This window comes from Hipposideros armiger, unplaced genomic scaffold (assembly GCF_001890085.2).
Source record: "Hipposideros armiger isolate ML-2016 unplaced genomic scaffold, ASM189008v1 scaffold_228, whole genome shotgun sequence".
Lineage (NCBI taxonomy): Eukaryota > Metazoa > Chordata > Mammalia > Chiroptera > Hipposideridae > Hipposideros > Hipposideros armiger.
In genome coordinates, this window is record NW_017731578.1 from 358,734 (window position 1) to 375,725 (window position 16,992).

At 45.1% G+C, this 16,992-nt stretch overlaps 1 protein-coding gene and 1 non-coding gene across 14 annotated transcripts in view; one reads left to right on the forward strand and one right to left on the reverse strand.

Moving 5' to 3' along the window:
* Positions 1-1,276: 1,276 nt before the first annotated feature.
* On the reverse strand, positions 1,277-1,349 carry TRNAA-AGC (transfer RNA alanine (anticodon AGC)). Its single transcript has one exon. It is a non-coding gene; the product is annotated as a tRNA-Ala (tRNA).
* Positions 1,350-1,881: 532 nt separating this feature from the next.
* Positions 1,882-16,992, forward strand: part of PPP6R3 (protein phosphatase 6 regulatory subunit 3) — a 125,550-nt gene continuing 110,439 nt past the window's right edge. For 9 of the 13 annotated variants that reach the window (XR_002125372.1, XM_019654681.1, XM_019654683.1 and 6 more), the window contains exon 1: positions 1,882-1,956. The gene's annotated coding sequence lies outside the window, so the exon portion shown is untranslated. The remainder of the gene's footprint in view (positions 1,957-16,992) is intronic. The other 4 variants (XM_019654682.1, XM_019654687.1, XM_019654690.1 and 1 more) reach the window with 1 other exon arrangement.

The following is a 16,992-nucleotide window of genomic DNA, read 5'->3' on the forward strand; positions in this document are numbered from 1 at the left end:
CAGAGCTCAGATGCACCCTCCTCCAGGAAGTTCTCCTGACTTCAACCCTTCAGGTTAGGTTAGGAGCTCATCATGATTGGAGACTTTGGGGGCCCACTTATATTGGGCGAGGTACTGCATTATTTCATTTAATTATAGTGCACATGGCCCTGTGACCCAACCTCAGAGTCTGGGATGGAGGAGCCTGAAGCAGGTACTGGCAAGTCCTTTAATGATGAATGAATAAAGGGATCAGCGGGTGGCTGGGCCCTCCCTAGGCGCCCAGGAGGGCAGGTCCCAGCTCTGGTTGCCCACTCCTGCCCACGCCCAGCCTCCCTCTCAGGCACCAACCCCTACCCATGAAGTGTTCCCTGCATCCTCTCCTTTACTCCTAGGTCCAGCCCCTGGGGCCTGCCAACCCCGCCCTGTGTCCCTCCTGTAGCAGAGCCTTGCTGCTCTTGCTGGGAACAGTCCTTTCTAAATAAAGTATGGCCAGCCCTGAACACACCCTTCTCTACCCAGAAGCGTTTCCTGGCCCTCAAGCTCTGAGCCTAAAATCCAAGTTCTTTCACTTGTCTTCAAGGCCCTGCCACCACCCAGTCACCTCTGCCACCTCCTCTCACTGCCATGCCCTCTCTCCCACACAACCCAGCCACACCTGCCTCCCTGGCGCTCCACAGCCCCACCTTGGGGCCTCTGGCCTCTCTCCAGGCCATCTGGACTCAGGAGCCTGCAACTCCGTCCTCCCTGTCCGTGTGTTGAAATAACACCTGCTCGGGAAGGGCCCCCACCACTTGGCGGTCTGTTGTATTTACCACTACCTGGTCTTGCGCAGGTGGTGTCTGACGTCCCCCATAGAGCGTGAGCCGCGGCCCCACCCCGGCTGTGCACAAACCAGGCGCTCACTAGAGGGCTTCCCACGAATGCAGAGCACCCCGATTCTGCAGCCCAAGCCTGCCCCGCACTGCACGCACACTCGTGGTTGCGTGATTTTGCATTCGCTGAACTTCGGCTGAGTTTCACCGGGCGCTAACCTTGCCCCCAGCTCTTCTCAGCCCTGCCGCCAATTGTCGCCCTCGAGCATTTTGGAAAAAACTCGTGTGTAAATCCTTCCGTAAGACAAAAGAAAGGACCCCTCCCCACATTCCTTCCCTCACGGTGGTGTAGTGAGAACAGGTAGGGGAGCCTGGTCTGGCCTCAACTACTGGGACAGCCAGCTTCTCTTCGTAAGGTGACCGTGACGTGCGTGCAGCTCTCCCTTTTATATGTGCAAATCTTCTTTTATAAAATTCAGCCGTGGAGAATGCGGGCATCGATCCCGCTACCTCTCACATGCTAAGCGAGCGCTCTACCATTTGAGCTAATTCCCCAGGTCCGGGGAGTTTTCGCCGCCGACACACATTGTGACTCACGTCATCGCCGGTTTCCTGCAGGTCCTCCAACCCGCCCACGGATCTCGCTACCCCATTGGTTCCCTTGCAACTCCCAGCTTCACGGCCATGATTGGTTTGGCTCAATTTAGTTTTAAAAAGCATTGGCTTTCGGATTGGTGGTCCAAAAGGTCCGTCAAGCGGAGACCCTGCTGTTGCTACGGCGTAGGGGGACCCAGCCAGGTTTCTCCTGGTTTCTGATTTGTTTCTCCAGACTCCGGGTCCTAGAGGTTCCGGATCCGTCAAGTCCATGGGAAAAGAATGCGCCCCTTGCCCTTGACTGACGGGGCCTGCGAGCCAATAAGAGTGGGTGCAACGGGGGTCGCTGGGCGCCCCAATAGGCTGCAGGGGGCGGGAGAGGGTGGCCAATGACCGTGGAGATGGGGGCGGAGGCAGAGCCGCAATTGGTTGCGAGGAGGCCGGAGGGAGGGAGGGGAGAACTCAAGGCCTGCTTGATACGTCCGCCATTTTGGGCGCTTCGCTGATGGTGTCGGTGAGCGCGTTTCCCGCCTGAGTGCAACTAGCGGCGGGTCGCGGGCACCTCCAGGTAATGAAGGGGGCGGGGGGCGGCGGAGCGGGTAGCGGCGCGGGGTGCGCGGCGCGTGGTCGGCGGCGAGGCCCTTCCGCCCGGCCTCGGCGGCGCGGGGAGGGAGCGTCCCGGCCCCCTCCCCTCCCCCCCGGAATTCGCCGCTCGTCGGCCCGAGAGGAGCGCGCGGCGCCTCAGGCTCTCCCGGCCGTCCCCGCCCGCGCCTGTCAGCCTACCGCTCGCCCGCCACGGGCCGCGGGGGCCCCACCGTGCGGGGCGCTGAGGTGGGACGCGGGCCCGGATGCGAACTTTGCGCCCGCGTTGAGGTCCGCGGCCTTGCGCGGCAGTGGTGGCGGGCGGGCGGGGCGCGCCCCTAACCCGGCCTGGCTCGGTTCCGCTCTGGCCTGCCCGACCCGAGCGCCGCCCCGCGCGCGGGCTCCGGGGAACTCTCCGCGCGAGCCCCGGGAGCATGTCAAGTTGAGGGGCAGCTCTCTGTAGACTCGCGAAGGCCATTGTTGGACTCGTTCTCCGGGAAACAAGTTCTGTGGGTTTCTATTCATTCGCCGCAGACTCTCTGGAAAACGCAAAAACCGGCTTGGAGTATTGAAATAGCCTCCTGAGCGATTTTTTTAACTCCAGTGTTGTGACTCGAATGTAGACCCGGTCACGAAAGCCTCCCTGGCGAATATGAGCGAGGGGGGTGGTCCTTCTGCGTCTGGAAGTTCCTCCCTCTTAAAGAAGCCTATTCGCTGTTGACTTGGAGGGGTTTCTTCCCAGATCGCGCGTTGCTCTGACCCCAACGTGGACTTTTGGGTTGTGGGTGCGCGGAATGAGCCCTTGGGGTGTATCTCTGCCCTGACGTGTCAGAGCTTCATGTAATTTTCCCGGTCTTGAACATTTTCTCTGTGGAGCCCATAGAGCTTTGTGTTTATGTTTTGCTTTTATGGGAGGGGCATTTACTTGGTAGCTGTTGCCTTTCATCCTGACGGCACTTGTTAACGTGGATGTCGGCCCGCTTTGTCAATGTGAATTTTACTTCGGTTCCGTCCGCAAGGTCATGTTGCAGGTAGGCAGCAAGTGGGAAAGAGCCTCCAGATATCCGGCCGGTGGGATGTCTCCGAGGTGGTGGTGATGTTTGAGCGTTCTTCACTCTGGAGTTGAGACTTCCTGGATTCACGTCTTGGTTTCCACCACTTTCTAGCTTGGTGACTCTGGGGCAAGTTAGTCTCTCTGCTTCCTGTGTAATGTGGGAATAATAAGTGTCTACCTTAAAAGGTTGTTGGGAGTAAAGGAGCTAATACGTGTAAAGCAGTTAGAAAAGGTGCCTGGCACGTAGACTCAGCGTAGTAATTAGTGGCTATTACTATTAATTTAAATTTGCTTTTTAAATGTTGAGGTATTATTAGAAAGTCAAATGAGTGTTTAAGCCCTAGCTCTTGGTGAATGTCTTTAGAAAACTTGGTGTGTTTAAGAATCAGCTGGCGTGAAAAAATGAAGTGGAAATGTTTTTCAATTTTTTTTTCAGGAGAGGGGTGGTTGAAGATTCATTGGGTGACAAACGTTTCCCGGAGTCATTATTAGTGGTGGTACCTCAGAATGTTTAGTTTAGGAGGTGGTTAAATAAAGAAAAGCCCATCAGGAGCTCGAGTCGGATTCTTTTCCTCTGTACTTTTGCATGCTACATCCTTAGTGTGATTGCTCCCCAAATCATTAACTCCAGGATTTCTTAGTGTACTCCTGGGTGGTTATTGAGGTTTGAAAGGTTACTGTGTATTGAGATGAAGGTGGTCTGGACAGATGCTTTGGAAGCTGTTTTGCATTTCAGTGTGTCTGATCAGGGAGTCTAGAATATCTAACAAAATGCCATCCAGTCAATCACACATATACCCACAGTCTTTTAATTCCTGCCCTGTGCGCTACTCCCTGGTACTCAGAACATGCTCACCCTTCCTTGGCATTACTATCAATAGCTTGGAACCTGGCTTGCTCTAGGAAAGTGTTATTTTGATAGACTGTCTTAAGTAGAGATGAGCATCTTGCTGGTGTAACTTAAGAACAGAAAAGATCGTTTTGGATTAGAAAACTGGCTTTTGTGTAAAGTATAGCAAAACAAAAGAAAAACTTGCTAGTTTTAATTACTGCTTGAGAATTTGAGAGAGACGATGGCTGGGCATTAAGTGAAGAGTAGTAAAACTAAGAGTCCACGGGGTGAGGTTTGCTCAGCTTCTTTAATTTTTTGTATCTATTTGGCACAAAGATAATGTGCTTATTACAGATAAAACATCTTTTACTTAGAACAGTGTTTGTCAGGCTTGATATTTACTTTGTTTCTATGATAAACTTGTGTGTTGCAATTTTATATTTTGGATATTTGAGATGCAGCCTGAATATATATTGGTCTACAATTTTACAATGTTTTTATTACCCTTAAGAAGAGTAAATGATAGTGGCAATGAAGCTCTTCTAACCATCTGCTCAGCTAAAACTCAGCATTGAGTTTATTTCATAAAAAGCCCAAGAAGCTGTGTTTTTTTCCTCCTTGTATGTCAAAATCTGAGCCCCAGTGTGGACTGAGTAGTGTTAGCTAATTTTCTTAGGTGAGATGGACTGAAAAAATAGATCCTGCCTCTTGACTTTCTTATTTTTTTCTCTTAAGAGAACCTCAGATGATTGTTTTTTTGTTTATTCTAGATCAGTGACTCTCAACTAGGGGATGATTTTGCCTCCAAAGAAACATTTGGCAATGTCTAGAGCTATTTTAACTTGTCACACCTGTGGGAGTGGGCAGTGTGCTGCTACTGGCTTCTAGAAGGTAGATGCTGCTGAATATCCTGTAATGCACAGGACAGCATTCCCCCCTCCTCAGCCTTTCTCCCCCTTCAGCCCCAAATAATAATGCCAAGGTTGAGCAAGATAGATGCTAGATGGGCTTGAATTAGAATCATTTGGGATACTTTTTAAGACCACAGATAATGGATCCCACCTCTGGAAGTTTGTGGTGGGATTGAGGGTATATTTTTAAAAAGCTCCCCAGGTAATACTGAAGTTCAGTTAGGTTTTGGAACCACTGTGCGACATAACAAGTTTTAAGGACTGCTTGTAGGTTAGGGAGTCCTTCAGGTGTGAGCACTGCCTTTATGGTACCTTGGTCATACCTGGGAGATTACTTGGTGGGAGAGAAAGTACATAACATTGCTTTCAGGCACCCAAAGGTGGAACTTTAAAGGAAATTTTAAATGAAATGGTTTTATAAGATAATTTAGAAACTTTTTCCTTCTTTCACTCATGAAAATAATTGCCATGTTGTGCTGAAACTTAGCAGCACTCTTGGGTTTTGAGTGTTGTTTGCTCCTATGCTAAATAGCTTTATACTACTGTGATTTTTTTCTTCTTTCTTTTTTTCTTTTCAAGGAGGGCAGTGTCACTGGCCCTCATATGTGGGATCCGAACCAGGGCCCTCTGGTGTCCCAAGCCAGTTCTTAACCATCGCGCCACTCGGCCGGCCCTATACTACTGTGATTTTTGAGTTTTGTATCTTTTGCCGTCATCCTGTTAATCAGCTGTTAGTTCTGTTTTTAGATGCCAGCTTCATCATTATCTTTTTTTTATTTCCAGAGAGTTAGCCCTGGATCAGTTTGCCAGTTCTGCCCTTTGAGGGCAAGAGAGAGGCACACTTTATGTTGAACCTTTTTACACAGTGACCCTTGCTTGCTAGTAAAGGGGGTTCCTCTGTGCCCTGGTCTCTGACCCAGATGGGTGAGTGTTTTTTCTCCTGGGGTGCAGTAGTAGAGAAGGGCAGAGATCCTTTTCTCACACATACTTACAATTTAGATTATCTAGTTTATTGAATGGAAGAAAGTTAGTGTAAAAACTATATACATTTTCAGCAACTAAATGTTAATGTATCTGGACATACTCATACAAAAAGGAGAGCATGCAGGCAGGCACTTTGGAATCTTTCATCATGAAATTTGGCTTATGGCCGAGGTTGAGAATGACAAGCGACCCCTTCCCCCACCTACTTCTTGTAATCTTCATTTATTTGATCAGCTAATATATTGAGTCTTTACTCTGCCAGGAACTGTATTAGGGATTCACTCATGACCAGGTGCTTCAGGACGTGCATTCTGGCAGGAGAGGCAGCAATTATAAAAGAGAGAGGGTTTGTCTGGGAGACCAGATAACAGAGCTTGTTAAAATTGTACGTGGTATAAGTAGGTAAGAGAGGCCCTAGAGCAGCGGTTCTCAACCTTCCTAATGCTGTGACCCCTTAATACAGTTCCTCATGTTGTGGTGACCCCCAACCATAAAATTTTCATTGCTACTCTATAACTGTAATTTTGCTACTGTTATGAATTGTAATGTAAATATCTTTTTGTTTTCTGATGGTCTTAGGCGACCCCTGTGAAAGGGTCATTCGACCCCCAAAGGGGTCGTGACCCACAGGTTGAGAACCGCTGCCCTAGAGGCTTCAGAGGAGAGAGCTCATTTGCATTTGCTGGTTAGGTGGTTGAGATTGCCAGAAGCCTTTTGCCAAAGGATAAAGGAATTACACCTTTGTTACTTCAGTGTATTAAATGGTTATGTTCACTTGCCTGCTTGGTTTGGTGTCTTAAAAAGTGATGCTGTTTTTCCCATGCTGGTAAAGCTGTTTTGTAATGTCAAATAGTATTGATCAATGTAGTCTTTTGCTCCGTAGATGTTGGTTGTCAGTCAAACTTGAAACACTGACTGGTTCCATACTGATCATGGCCTCGATGTAGGTTCACGCTAAACATCTTGAGCATTCTTGATGTCATGGTGCTTCCAGTTCCATGAAAATGGGGTTTTTCTGCTGTAGTCTGGATCTTGGTTGACTGGAGATTTTTGCTTTTGGCTTCGATTTAATTGCCACAGAAACCCCCTTTCTTCCTCTCTCCCTTTCTCTTTATTTTTCCTTACTGGGAGAGAGGAGATACTAGTTATTGAACGGATCAATACCCAGTTTATTTCAGGTTTTGGATGATTATGAACTGACGTCCGGATACCAGGTAGATTGGCTAGATCAGCGGTTCTCAACCTGTGGGTCGCGACCCTTTCACAGGGTTTGCCTAAGACCATCGGAAAACAAAAAGATATTTACATTATGATTCATAACAGTAGCAAAATTACAGTTATAGAGTAGCAACGAAAATAATTTTATGTTTGGGGGTCACCACAACATGAGGAACTGTGTTAAGGGGTCGCGGAATTAGGAAGGTTGAGAACTGCTGGGCTAGATGGTAAAGAAGCAAGTAAAAGGGATCTTGGCAGTACTTGAAAGGCTCCTTACCTTACCTGGGACATTTTCATGTCACATACTTGTCAAAGGCCTGGGTTTTCTCTGAGTAGAGACAGTTTACTACTTGTCACATACAGCTGGCTAGTATTGACCTGTTTTATAAGTATTATTGAGGATTATATACTCGATTGTGAATTTATATACTAAAGTTTGATTGGTTATGAACATCTTTTTACGGATATAACGAGGCCCTGATTTTGTACTTCTTAATGACTGGAGAAAACTAGGGTATTGCTAGTTCCAGAATTTCTTACAATGGTAATATATATTGACGTGGAATGGTTCGTGTGCCCCAGAGGTTGACTGCTAATGAAATCTGGTGGCGTAAAGGAAGATGAATGAAAGATTTGTTTTTTTTTGGAATTAGAGAGCAGAGCTGAAAAGGCTGCAGGGGAAAAATAAAAATAAAAAGGCTGCAAAAATGAGTATGATTGACTGTTGAATCTGACTTGGAGAAAGCTGTGTGGATTGCTGGTTGGAGCCTTGAGTTTCCTGTACCTGGATGTCTGTCTGATCAGCAGTGCTGGTGTCAGACACACATGGACAAGAAGGAAAAGCAGTTTGCCAGAGAACACATGACACTCTGAGCACCTAGTCAGGGGACGTAAGGCAGCTGTGCTGCATGACCCAGTACGGCACACTCCATGGTGGCCTAGTTGTTACTGGACATTGGCTGGACTTTGGTGAGACCTGAGCTTTCAGTCCCCAAATGGGAGCAGCGGTCGGAGGAACATTGACAAGCACTGACTCTGCTGGCTGTTTGAGGCTTCCTTTCGTGAGCATCATGGTTTTGGAGCTGGAACAGAAATTAGAGATCATTGATTGTTAGAGAAAAATTTAGGCCAGGCTGGAGAATGGACCTGCAGATAGCTGAGAAATCTCAGTTCCTGGGTGATTCTTGAGGGGTTTAGTGGCCCCACTAAACCACAATTCCAAGTGTCACTTGTTTTAAGATTGACATCACAGGTAGGCCTCAGTGAGAGTTAAGACAAAGGGTTAACTTGTGAATTGTTCCCTTTGTTGGTGGTATGCTAGTTTTGTCGTTGTAGCAGATGAGGGAATAGCTCTCCAGGTTTTCTTTTATTGACATAGATATGCAGTGTTTCTGTTGCCTCTGGACAATGGGCAGGGCTCATCTGCCTCTGTTGCTGTGAGTGAGACCTGATTAAATAACTCTGTGAATGACCTCCCCCTTCCCACCGTGGACCTCTCGCTCATGCATCTTACTATGCATCTGGCACCTATGATAGACATAGTATTTTAAGCTACGGGAATTTTCACAGACTAGTACCTGTTATCTGCCCCCAGTTCAGAGTATATTACAGTTTTAAGAGTGCTCAGGGTCTAAAATAGCTGGTTTTGAGTTCTGGCTCCCACAGTCTTCCAGCTATGTAATCCTAATATTAGATGACATTTCTGATCCTTAGTTTCCTTATCTGTGAAATGAATGTTAAATATAGGCTAATTAGCACAATGCCTAGCACAAGAGTAATATTTGTATTAATATTATTACTGTCACCAATCTTCCTAATAAGAATAGAAATAACTGCAGAAACGACTCTAATATAAGTGCAGTGAATGCCCTGAAGAAGTGAAATGGGCTGTTATGGGATCATGGCCGACCTTTGAGGTCTAACCAGCTGCGATCTGACCCAGCGATCATATGGGTCAGGGGAGGTTATGGAGTTAGTGTTTATATGCAGGTTTTGTTTTTTTCTTCCATATTTAGGTTACATTATGTATGTTTTACTTACATAAATGTGATAATATTTTCTTTGGTGGGAGTAGAGATCATAAATTGAGGTTTTGCACTTTGCTTTCAAAAACATTCTTGAAAATCTCTTTCTACCGTTATAAAGGTAGTCCGTTTGCTTTGGCGTCTCATATAGAACCATATTGTGCTCTTGAAAAATCACATCTACCTTGAAGGATCAATGTATTTTTAACAGATGGTTGGATCGTTTTTATTTTGCACTTAATTTCTTTACAAATTCCACATTCTTACCAGACAACTCTTTTCTGTAAAGGGCCAGTTAGTAACTCTGTTAGGCTCCAGGGCTCTGTGGTCTCTGCCGCTGCTCAGCTCTGTCCTTGTGGGGTGAAAGCAGCCAGAGACAGCACACAAACAAACGAAGGTGGCTGCCTTCCAACACAGTTTTATTTACAAAGGCAGGTAGTGGGCTGGATTTGGCCTGTCCTGTGCTAATCTATTTTTTAATTTTGATTTTTAGTGAGATCATGTATTATAGAATATATGTGTACAGATATTAAATGTTAAAACCAGCAATTGTGTACCCACCGACCAGCCTAAGAAATACAACGTTGGGCTGGCTGAGTGATGCGTTGGTTAGGAGTTGGCTTGGGACGCCAGCTCTGAGCAGCAGGGCCCCGGTTTGGATCCCACATGAGGACCAGTGATGCTGCGCCCTCTACAGCTAAGACGGTGAACAACAGCTCGACCTGGAGCTGGGCTGCCGTGAGTCGCCGGTGACGGCATAGGCTGCAGCCCGTGCTGCAGTGGCTGCCGTAAGCTACTGTGAGTGGCTGGCAGCTGGTGAGAGCTGCCGTGAGCCGCCGTGCGTGGCCATCCAATGGCCAGTGAGCGACTGCCTCAACTGGGAAGAGCGCAGTGATAATACCAACATGGGCCAGTGAAGCCACGTCCTCCACAACTAGACTGAAGAACAAAAGGACAGCAACTTGTCTGTTCCCCTTCCCTGATTCCCCAACGCTGTTCCCCTCCCTCAATTCCCCAATGAAATCTTTAAAAAAATAAAAAAATACAGCGTTGCCACCACCTTTGACTCTCTGTGCCCTCCCCTCGCCACCCCTTCCGTCTTCTGACCTCCCCAAGGCAAGCATTGCCCTGCGTGTATCATTTTCTTGCTTTATGGTGTTGCCATCTGTGAATGTATCCTTATATAATGTAACTTCATTTTTTGCATTTCTTTAAACTATATACATTGAATCATTTTTTTTTTTAAAGATTTTTTATTGGGGAATTGGGGGGATGGGAACAGTGCTGGGGAGTTGGGGGAAGGGGAACAGACAAGTTGCTGTCGTTTTGTTCTTCAATCTAGTTGTGGAGGATGTTGCTTCACTGGCCCAAGTTGGCACCATCATTGCGCTCTTCTCTGGCGAGGCAGATCAGTCGCCGGCTTCTGGACGGCTGCTCACTGCGGCTGCTGGCCGCTCACGCTGGCTGCTGGCCACACACGGTAGCCCATGGCAATCCACTGCCACAGGGACTGCAGCCCACGCCGTCGCCGGCGACTCATGGCAGCCCAGCTCCAGGTTGAGCTGTTGTTCAGCATCTCAGCTGCGGAGGGCAGTGTCACTGGCCCTCCTATGTGGGATCCGAACCGGGGCCCTCTGGCGTCCCAAGCGAGTTCTTAACCATCGCGCCACTCGGCCGGCCCTACATTGAATCATTTTATTCTGTGACTCCTGCCCCCCATTGTGTTTGAGATTCCTTTATTCCAATATTTGTACTTATTGTGTCATACGTATTCTGATGCTGGGTATATTAGTGAGCAAAGCAGACAAAAGTCCCTGCCTTCACAGAGCTTACATTTTAGTAGGGACAGACAGTTAAGGGAAATGTCAGATACAGCAGTCCTGTGGTGATAGAGCAGGGAGAAAAGTCAGTCAGGGAAGTGGGTGGGTGAGGGCTGTTTGCAGATTGCACTGTGACTGGGGTGAGCCTTCCTGAGTAGGGGCCCTTTGAACAGAAGGAGGTGAGGGAGGGAGCCACAGTGGCTTGGGTGTGGGCGGGGTGGGAGGAGCCTTCTAGGCAGAGAGCCTAGTGTGCAGGAGGTGCTTAGAAGGGCTATGCCTGCTCTGTTGGAGGGAAGGACGGTAGAGAGGCCAGCCTGGCTGGAGGGAAAGCCCCAGGGAGAGTGGCCGGAGACAAGGTCACCGAGGCTTTCATTAGGATTGTGTCTATTTCTCTGAATGGGATGGGAAATTGTAGTGTTTTGAGCAGAAGTGTAGCCTGAGATCTGATTTACGTTTTTAAAAGGCCCCCCTAAAGCTGTGTTAAGAATAGCTACAGCCGTGCGCAAACACATAATGGCAGCTTGGACCGAGGAGGGGGAACACGGATGAAAGTGAGAAATGGCTGGATTCTGGCTGCATCTTGAAGGTGGAGCCCAGGGGATTTGCTGAGAGCAGAGTGAAGGATGACCCTGGGGGGTTTGCTTGCTGTGGGAGTTGCCACTGTGAAGAAAGGGAAGACTCTGGAGACACAGGTTGTGGATGTCAGATCTGGAGTCGGGTTTATTCATAGGAGTTAAGTTTGTGAAGCTTTTAGAGAACCACTGGAGACAGGGAAGATTGAAGCATTTGGAGTTGACAGGAGAGGCCTGGGCTGAAGATAGAAATGTGAGATCCTTAAACGTCCTGAGGGTTGAGTGAAAGCGCTGAGATAAGGGCTGAGTCAGCCGGAAAGCAGGGAAGGGCAACCCCTGAGGTAGAGGAGAACCAGGTAAGTGTGGCATCTGTGAAGCCAAGGAGAAGGCTGTCATGGAGGAAGGAGTGACACCTGTGCCCAGCGCTACTGCTGTAAGGTCAAGTAAAGTGAGGGCCAAGACTTCTCCCGTGGCTTTGGCAGCACAGAAGTCATTGATGACCTTGACAAGGGCAGTTTGCACAGGGTGGTGCCGGCAAAGCCTGGAGGGGAGGGTTCTTGAGGAGCTGGGAGAAGAGGCCTGGGAGCTCTTTCCTAGGCACTTGCCATGACGCTGCAGGGAGATAGGGGACCTGAGAAGGTTTGGTTGAGATGGGAGAAATGACAGCGTTTTTGTGATGTTTGTGGGGTGGTTCTGTACAGAGTGAACAACGTGATGAAGCCGGAGAGGGGACACTTGCTGGAGCCATGTTTTTGGAGGAGGCAGCAGGGAATGAATGGGCCAAGTGCCCATGTGGAGTCTGTAGGCTCCTCCTGGGTGAGAGGAGGGGGGCTGGGATAGTGGGAGCACGTGGACACTTTCTTCTTTGTTTCCCTGTGAAATAGGAAGAAGTTAAAGCAGTCAGTGAAAGTGAGGGTGACTAGGGCCGAGTGGGTTGTGAGGAGACAGGAGAAGGTATGGAATATTCTGTGGAGAAGTAAGCATGTGAGTGGGTTAGCAGCATGGCATGGCCTACCTGAGGGGAGCAACCCTGAATTGAAAGTGAAAAGAGCAGTTGTGTTCTTTGTACCAGAAACAGTAGGCAGTGCTGCATTTGTGTTGGAGCTGTGCTTTCCCCCAGAACTAACGTGGCAAAGCAGGAGCAGGTCAGGTCACGGGAGTGACTTCTGGTTGGCCGTGGCATTGAGGCTGGGATGGGAGGGAGGTGAGGGCATCCAGATAGGGCGGTTTGTCCAGTGGTGCTTGTAGCTGTGTGTGGCTTTTTTTCACTTCTGTGATGTTTCAGACTGAATATATCTCATTTTACTCTTTCTCTTGTCATTGGAAGGTACAATTGTTTCCAGTAAAGAAACAGTACTGTTTGGAACAGGTGCAGAAACACTTCTCCAGGGTTAGACCTTGCAGGCCAGTGGGGCCTGTACATCTTTAACTTCAGTAGATGGTGCAGGTTGTTTTCCAGAATGGTTGTCCAGTTTACCCTCCTACCAGCTCTGTTCTGTGTCCTTTCTAACCCGTGGTATTTTCAGACGTTTTTATATTTGCCAATTTGGTGGGTATGAACTTACATCATGTTTAGAAAAAAATAAAGCTTTATTGAGCTATAATTCACGTATATACAGTTCACCCATTTAAAGTGTACAATTTAATGGGTTTTAGTATATCACAGAATTGTGCAAAAATCGCTACAATCTAATTTTAGAATATTTCCATCATCACCGACAGAAACCTGTACCGATGAACATTCTCCATTCCTGCCTAACCACTAGGCAACCACTAGTACTCTTTCTTTTTCTATAGATTTCCCTGTTCTGGACATTTACTATAAATGGAATCACATGAGATGTGGTCTTTTGTCTGACTCCTTTCACTCGGCATAGTGTTTTCAAGGTTCAATCCAGATTGTAGGATGTGTCAGCCTCAGTACCTCATTGCTTTTTATTGCCGAATAACATCTATTGTATGGATAGACTACATGTTACTTATCCATTTGTCACTTGGGGGACTTTGGGGTTGTTTCCTCAATTGCTGTGAGCATTTGTGTGCAAGTCCTCTTTGCCTGGACGTATGTTTTTATTTCTCTTGGTGTATACTTAGGAGTGGAATTGCTGGGTAACAATGGTAACTATGTTTAGATTTTGAAGAACTATCAAACTTTTCCAGAGTGGCTACATTCTTGCCAACATGTATCAGGAATTTCTCAAGTCATTGCCAACATTTATTGTTTTCTGTTAAAAAAAAAATTAAAGCTACTCTAGGAGTGTGAAGTGTGGTATCTCACGGTGGTTTTTGATTTGCCTTTCTATACTGACTAATGCTGTTGAGCGTATGTTTATGGCTTACTGGCTATTTGTATATCTTCAGAGGAAAGTCTATTTAAATCCTTTGCCCATTTTTATTAATTTATTTTTGCATAGTTCTAATGTTCTTTTCTCTGATTACTAATGAAGTGGAACATGTTTCTGGCTTTTCACATTTCCACTTTTGTGAAAGGTCTGTTTATGTCTTTATTTTTTTTTCTATTGAGTTGTTTGATTTTTCTTATTTGTAGGAAGTCTTATCTATTCTGATTAATATTTTATTATCTTTTAGACATACCATTTTCCAGTTTGTGAATTGCCTTTTTATTGTGCTTATGGGATCTTTAAAAAGCGGTTATTGAAAGCATGGACTAAAAGGGCAGAAAAGGAGCTCAGTGTCTCCTAATCTTTCCTCTGAGCCCTCCTCACACTACCCAGGGAGAAGAGGCAATAGATTTTTGTTTATAGGTAATTGTCTTTTTAAAAGTTTTATGGTCTTTCTCCTCGCTACAAGTCTTGCACATCATTTGTTAGATGTATTCTTTGGGTACTGTACAGTTTGGATTGCTGTTGTAAATAATTTTTTTGAGTTAAATTTCCTATTTGCTGGTTAATGGGAATGTGGATGGCTTTATGCAGCTCTTACCTGCAGTAACTCCTCTAACTTAATTTGCCTGTGGGCTCTTTTGGGGTTTTTATGTAGATAATCATCTCATCTTTGAATAATAACAACTTGTGTCTTTTCCAGCCCTTTTACTTTTTATTTCTTATCTCACTGCTTCAGGACAACCATTACAATGGAGAATATAAATGGTAATGGCAGGCATCATTGTATTCCTGGTTTTAAGGAAATGCTTTTGTTTTTCACCATTAAATGTGTAGGTAATTTTTTTTTTTTTTAGGTTGAGGAAGAGTCCTTCATTTTAGTTTATGGAGAATTTTTAAAAATCACACTTGGGTATTGAACTTAATTGAATGCATTATTTGCATCTGTTGAGATGATGATATGATTTTTCTCCCTTTAATCTGCTAATGTGAAAAATTGCTCTAAAAGGTATTGAAATGAACTTTACATTTCTGGGATAAATTCAGCTTGACCGTGACATACTCTTAAAAAAATACTTTTGGTGTGATTTGTATGTTTTTGACTTGCTAATATCTTAGGATTGTGGATCTGTGTTCATTGATAAGATCAGTCTGTAATTTTCCTTTTTAAAAATCAACCTTGAATTTTATCACCAAGGTTAGTCTAGTCTAATAAAATGAGCTATAGTATTTCCTTCTTTTTATTCTGTGAAAGAGTTTACATATAAAGTTGGGATTATCTGTTTCTTCAGTGTTTGGTAAAACTTGCCTGTAAAACCATCAGAGCTTTGTGTTTTCTGTCTGAGATTTAAAAATCACTGATTTGGTTGCTTTAATGTTCACAGAATCATTAGAGTCTTTATTTTTTCTTAAGTCATATTTGGTAATTTACATTTCTCTAAAATTTGGTTATTTTGTCTGCATTTTCAAATACACTGGCAGAAAATTCTAATTTCCCTTTGAATGCCTTATTTGTAATTAATCACTAAAATTAACTTTTTAAACAGGATGCTTAGGTTATTAGTTTTTAACTTTTTCATATGTGTGTGTATCCAAATTAGTAATTTCCCTTTAGTACCACTTTAGCTACATCTCAGAAGTTTTGCTATGTAGAATTTCTATCTTTCATTTCTGAATATATTCAGATTTTCATTTGATTTCTTCCCTGACATAGAAGCTTAGAAAGTATATTGAAAAATCTTAGTATATACTGTATATATCTTTTTTAGATCTTTGTTATTGATTGCTAATATACATTTTGTTAATGAAATGTAGTCTAATATGATTTTTAGTCTTTGAAATTTTTTGAGGCTGTTTTAACATTGTCTAGTGTGTAGCAAATTTTTTATCAGTATTCCGTGTGTGTTTAAAAAGAATGTTTCCTGTTTTAAGGTGAGCTTTTCCCTTTATTAGATGAAACGCATTAATTGAATTCACATTCAAACTAGTATGCTTAACTAGTTTAGTCTGCTTGTCCTATCAGTTACAGAGAAGGAGGTGTTAATATCCTTTGTTATGGGAGGTTTGCCCAATTTCTGTAGTTTTCTGCAATTTTGCTTTGTGCCTAATTGGTAAGTTCCCAGTGACTTGCACAATTTGTGAATCTTTTTTTTCCATTAAAGTATATCTTGTCAGATATTGGTATAGTTTACTAAGTGATTTTGGGCTAATGTTGTCCTGATACATATTTTTTCTGCCCTTTCACTATCAAGTTTTTTGTGGCCTTAATGTTTTTTAGATGTGTCTTTTGAAAGCACATAGGTAGATTGCTTTTTTTTTTTTTTAAGATTTTATTGGGGAATTGGGGAAGGGGAACAGCCAAGTTGCTGTCCTTCAGTCTTAGTTGTGGAGGGTGCAGCTAGCTCAGCTCCAAGTTCAAGTCGCCAAACAGCCGCCCGTCCCGTCGGCAGCTCCCTGCTGCTCAGCTCAAGGTGCCATGCTTCAATCCTAGTTGTGGGTGGGCGTAGCTCACCATCCAATGTGGGAGTCGGACTGACAACCTTGTGTTGGGAGCATGTGCTCTCACCAGCTGAGCCATCCTGCCACCTGTTGGCAGCTCAGTGGCAGCTCAGCTCAGGCGCAGTGTCACTGGGACCATGTGGGAATTGAACTGGTGATGCTATTGCTCAGAGCTCGCGCTCTTAACCAACTGAGCCACTCGGCCGGCCCTAGATTGCACTTTTATAATTTGACTTTAAACTGATGAATTAGTCCATTTATGTTAATTGTGAGAGAAATATTTGGTTTATTTCTATTATCTTATTTTGTGCTTTCTAACTTGGGTTTTTTTCCTGTTTTTTTCCCCCTTGCCTTATGTATTGTGGATCTTTTTTCTTCATTTCTGTCTACCCCTTATACCCACACCCAGTAATATATTGAATAGACACTTGTTTTCTTGGTAATCTTAGACATTTCATATTTAACTTCTAGCCTGAAGTTAATTGATCCCTTTACCTTTATAAGAACCTTAGAATGTTTTAATCTTATACTCCTTCCTGGTTTGTATGGCGCTCTTGCTGAGTTTTCATTTTGTTACTCCTAAAATCCCACAGATGAGGCATTATGTATATTTTTTGTCGTTTTTGAAAGGCCCTTTTGCGTAACACCCAATTTAGGCCGATAATTATTTTCCGTTAGCACTTTGACAGCCTTTCCCGTCTTTTTCCATTGTTGCTGTTGAGATTAATTGGAAGTTAGCTGTCAGTTTTTCCCTACCCAGGAATTG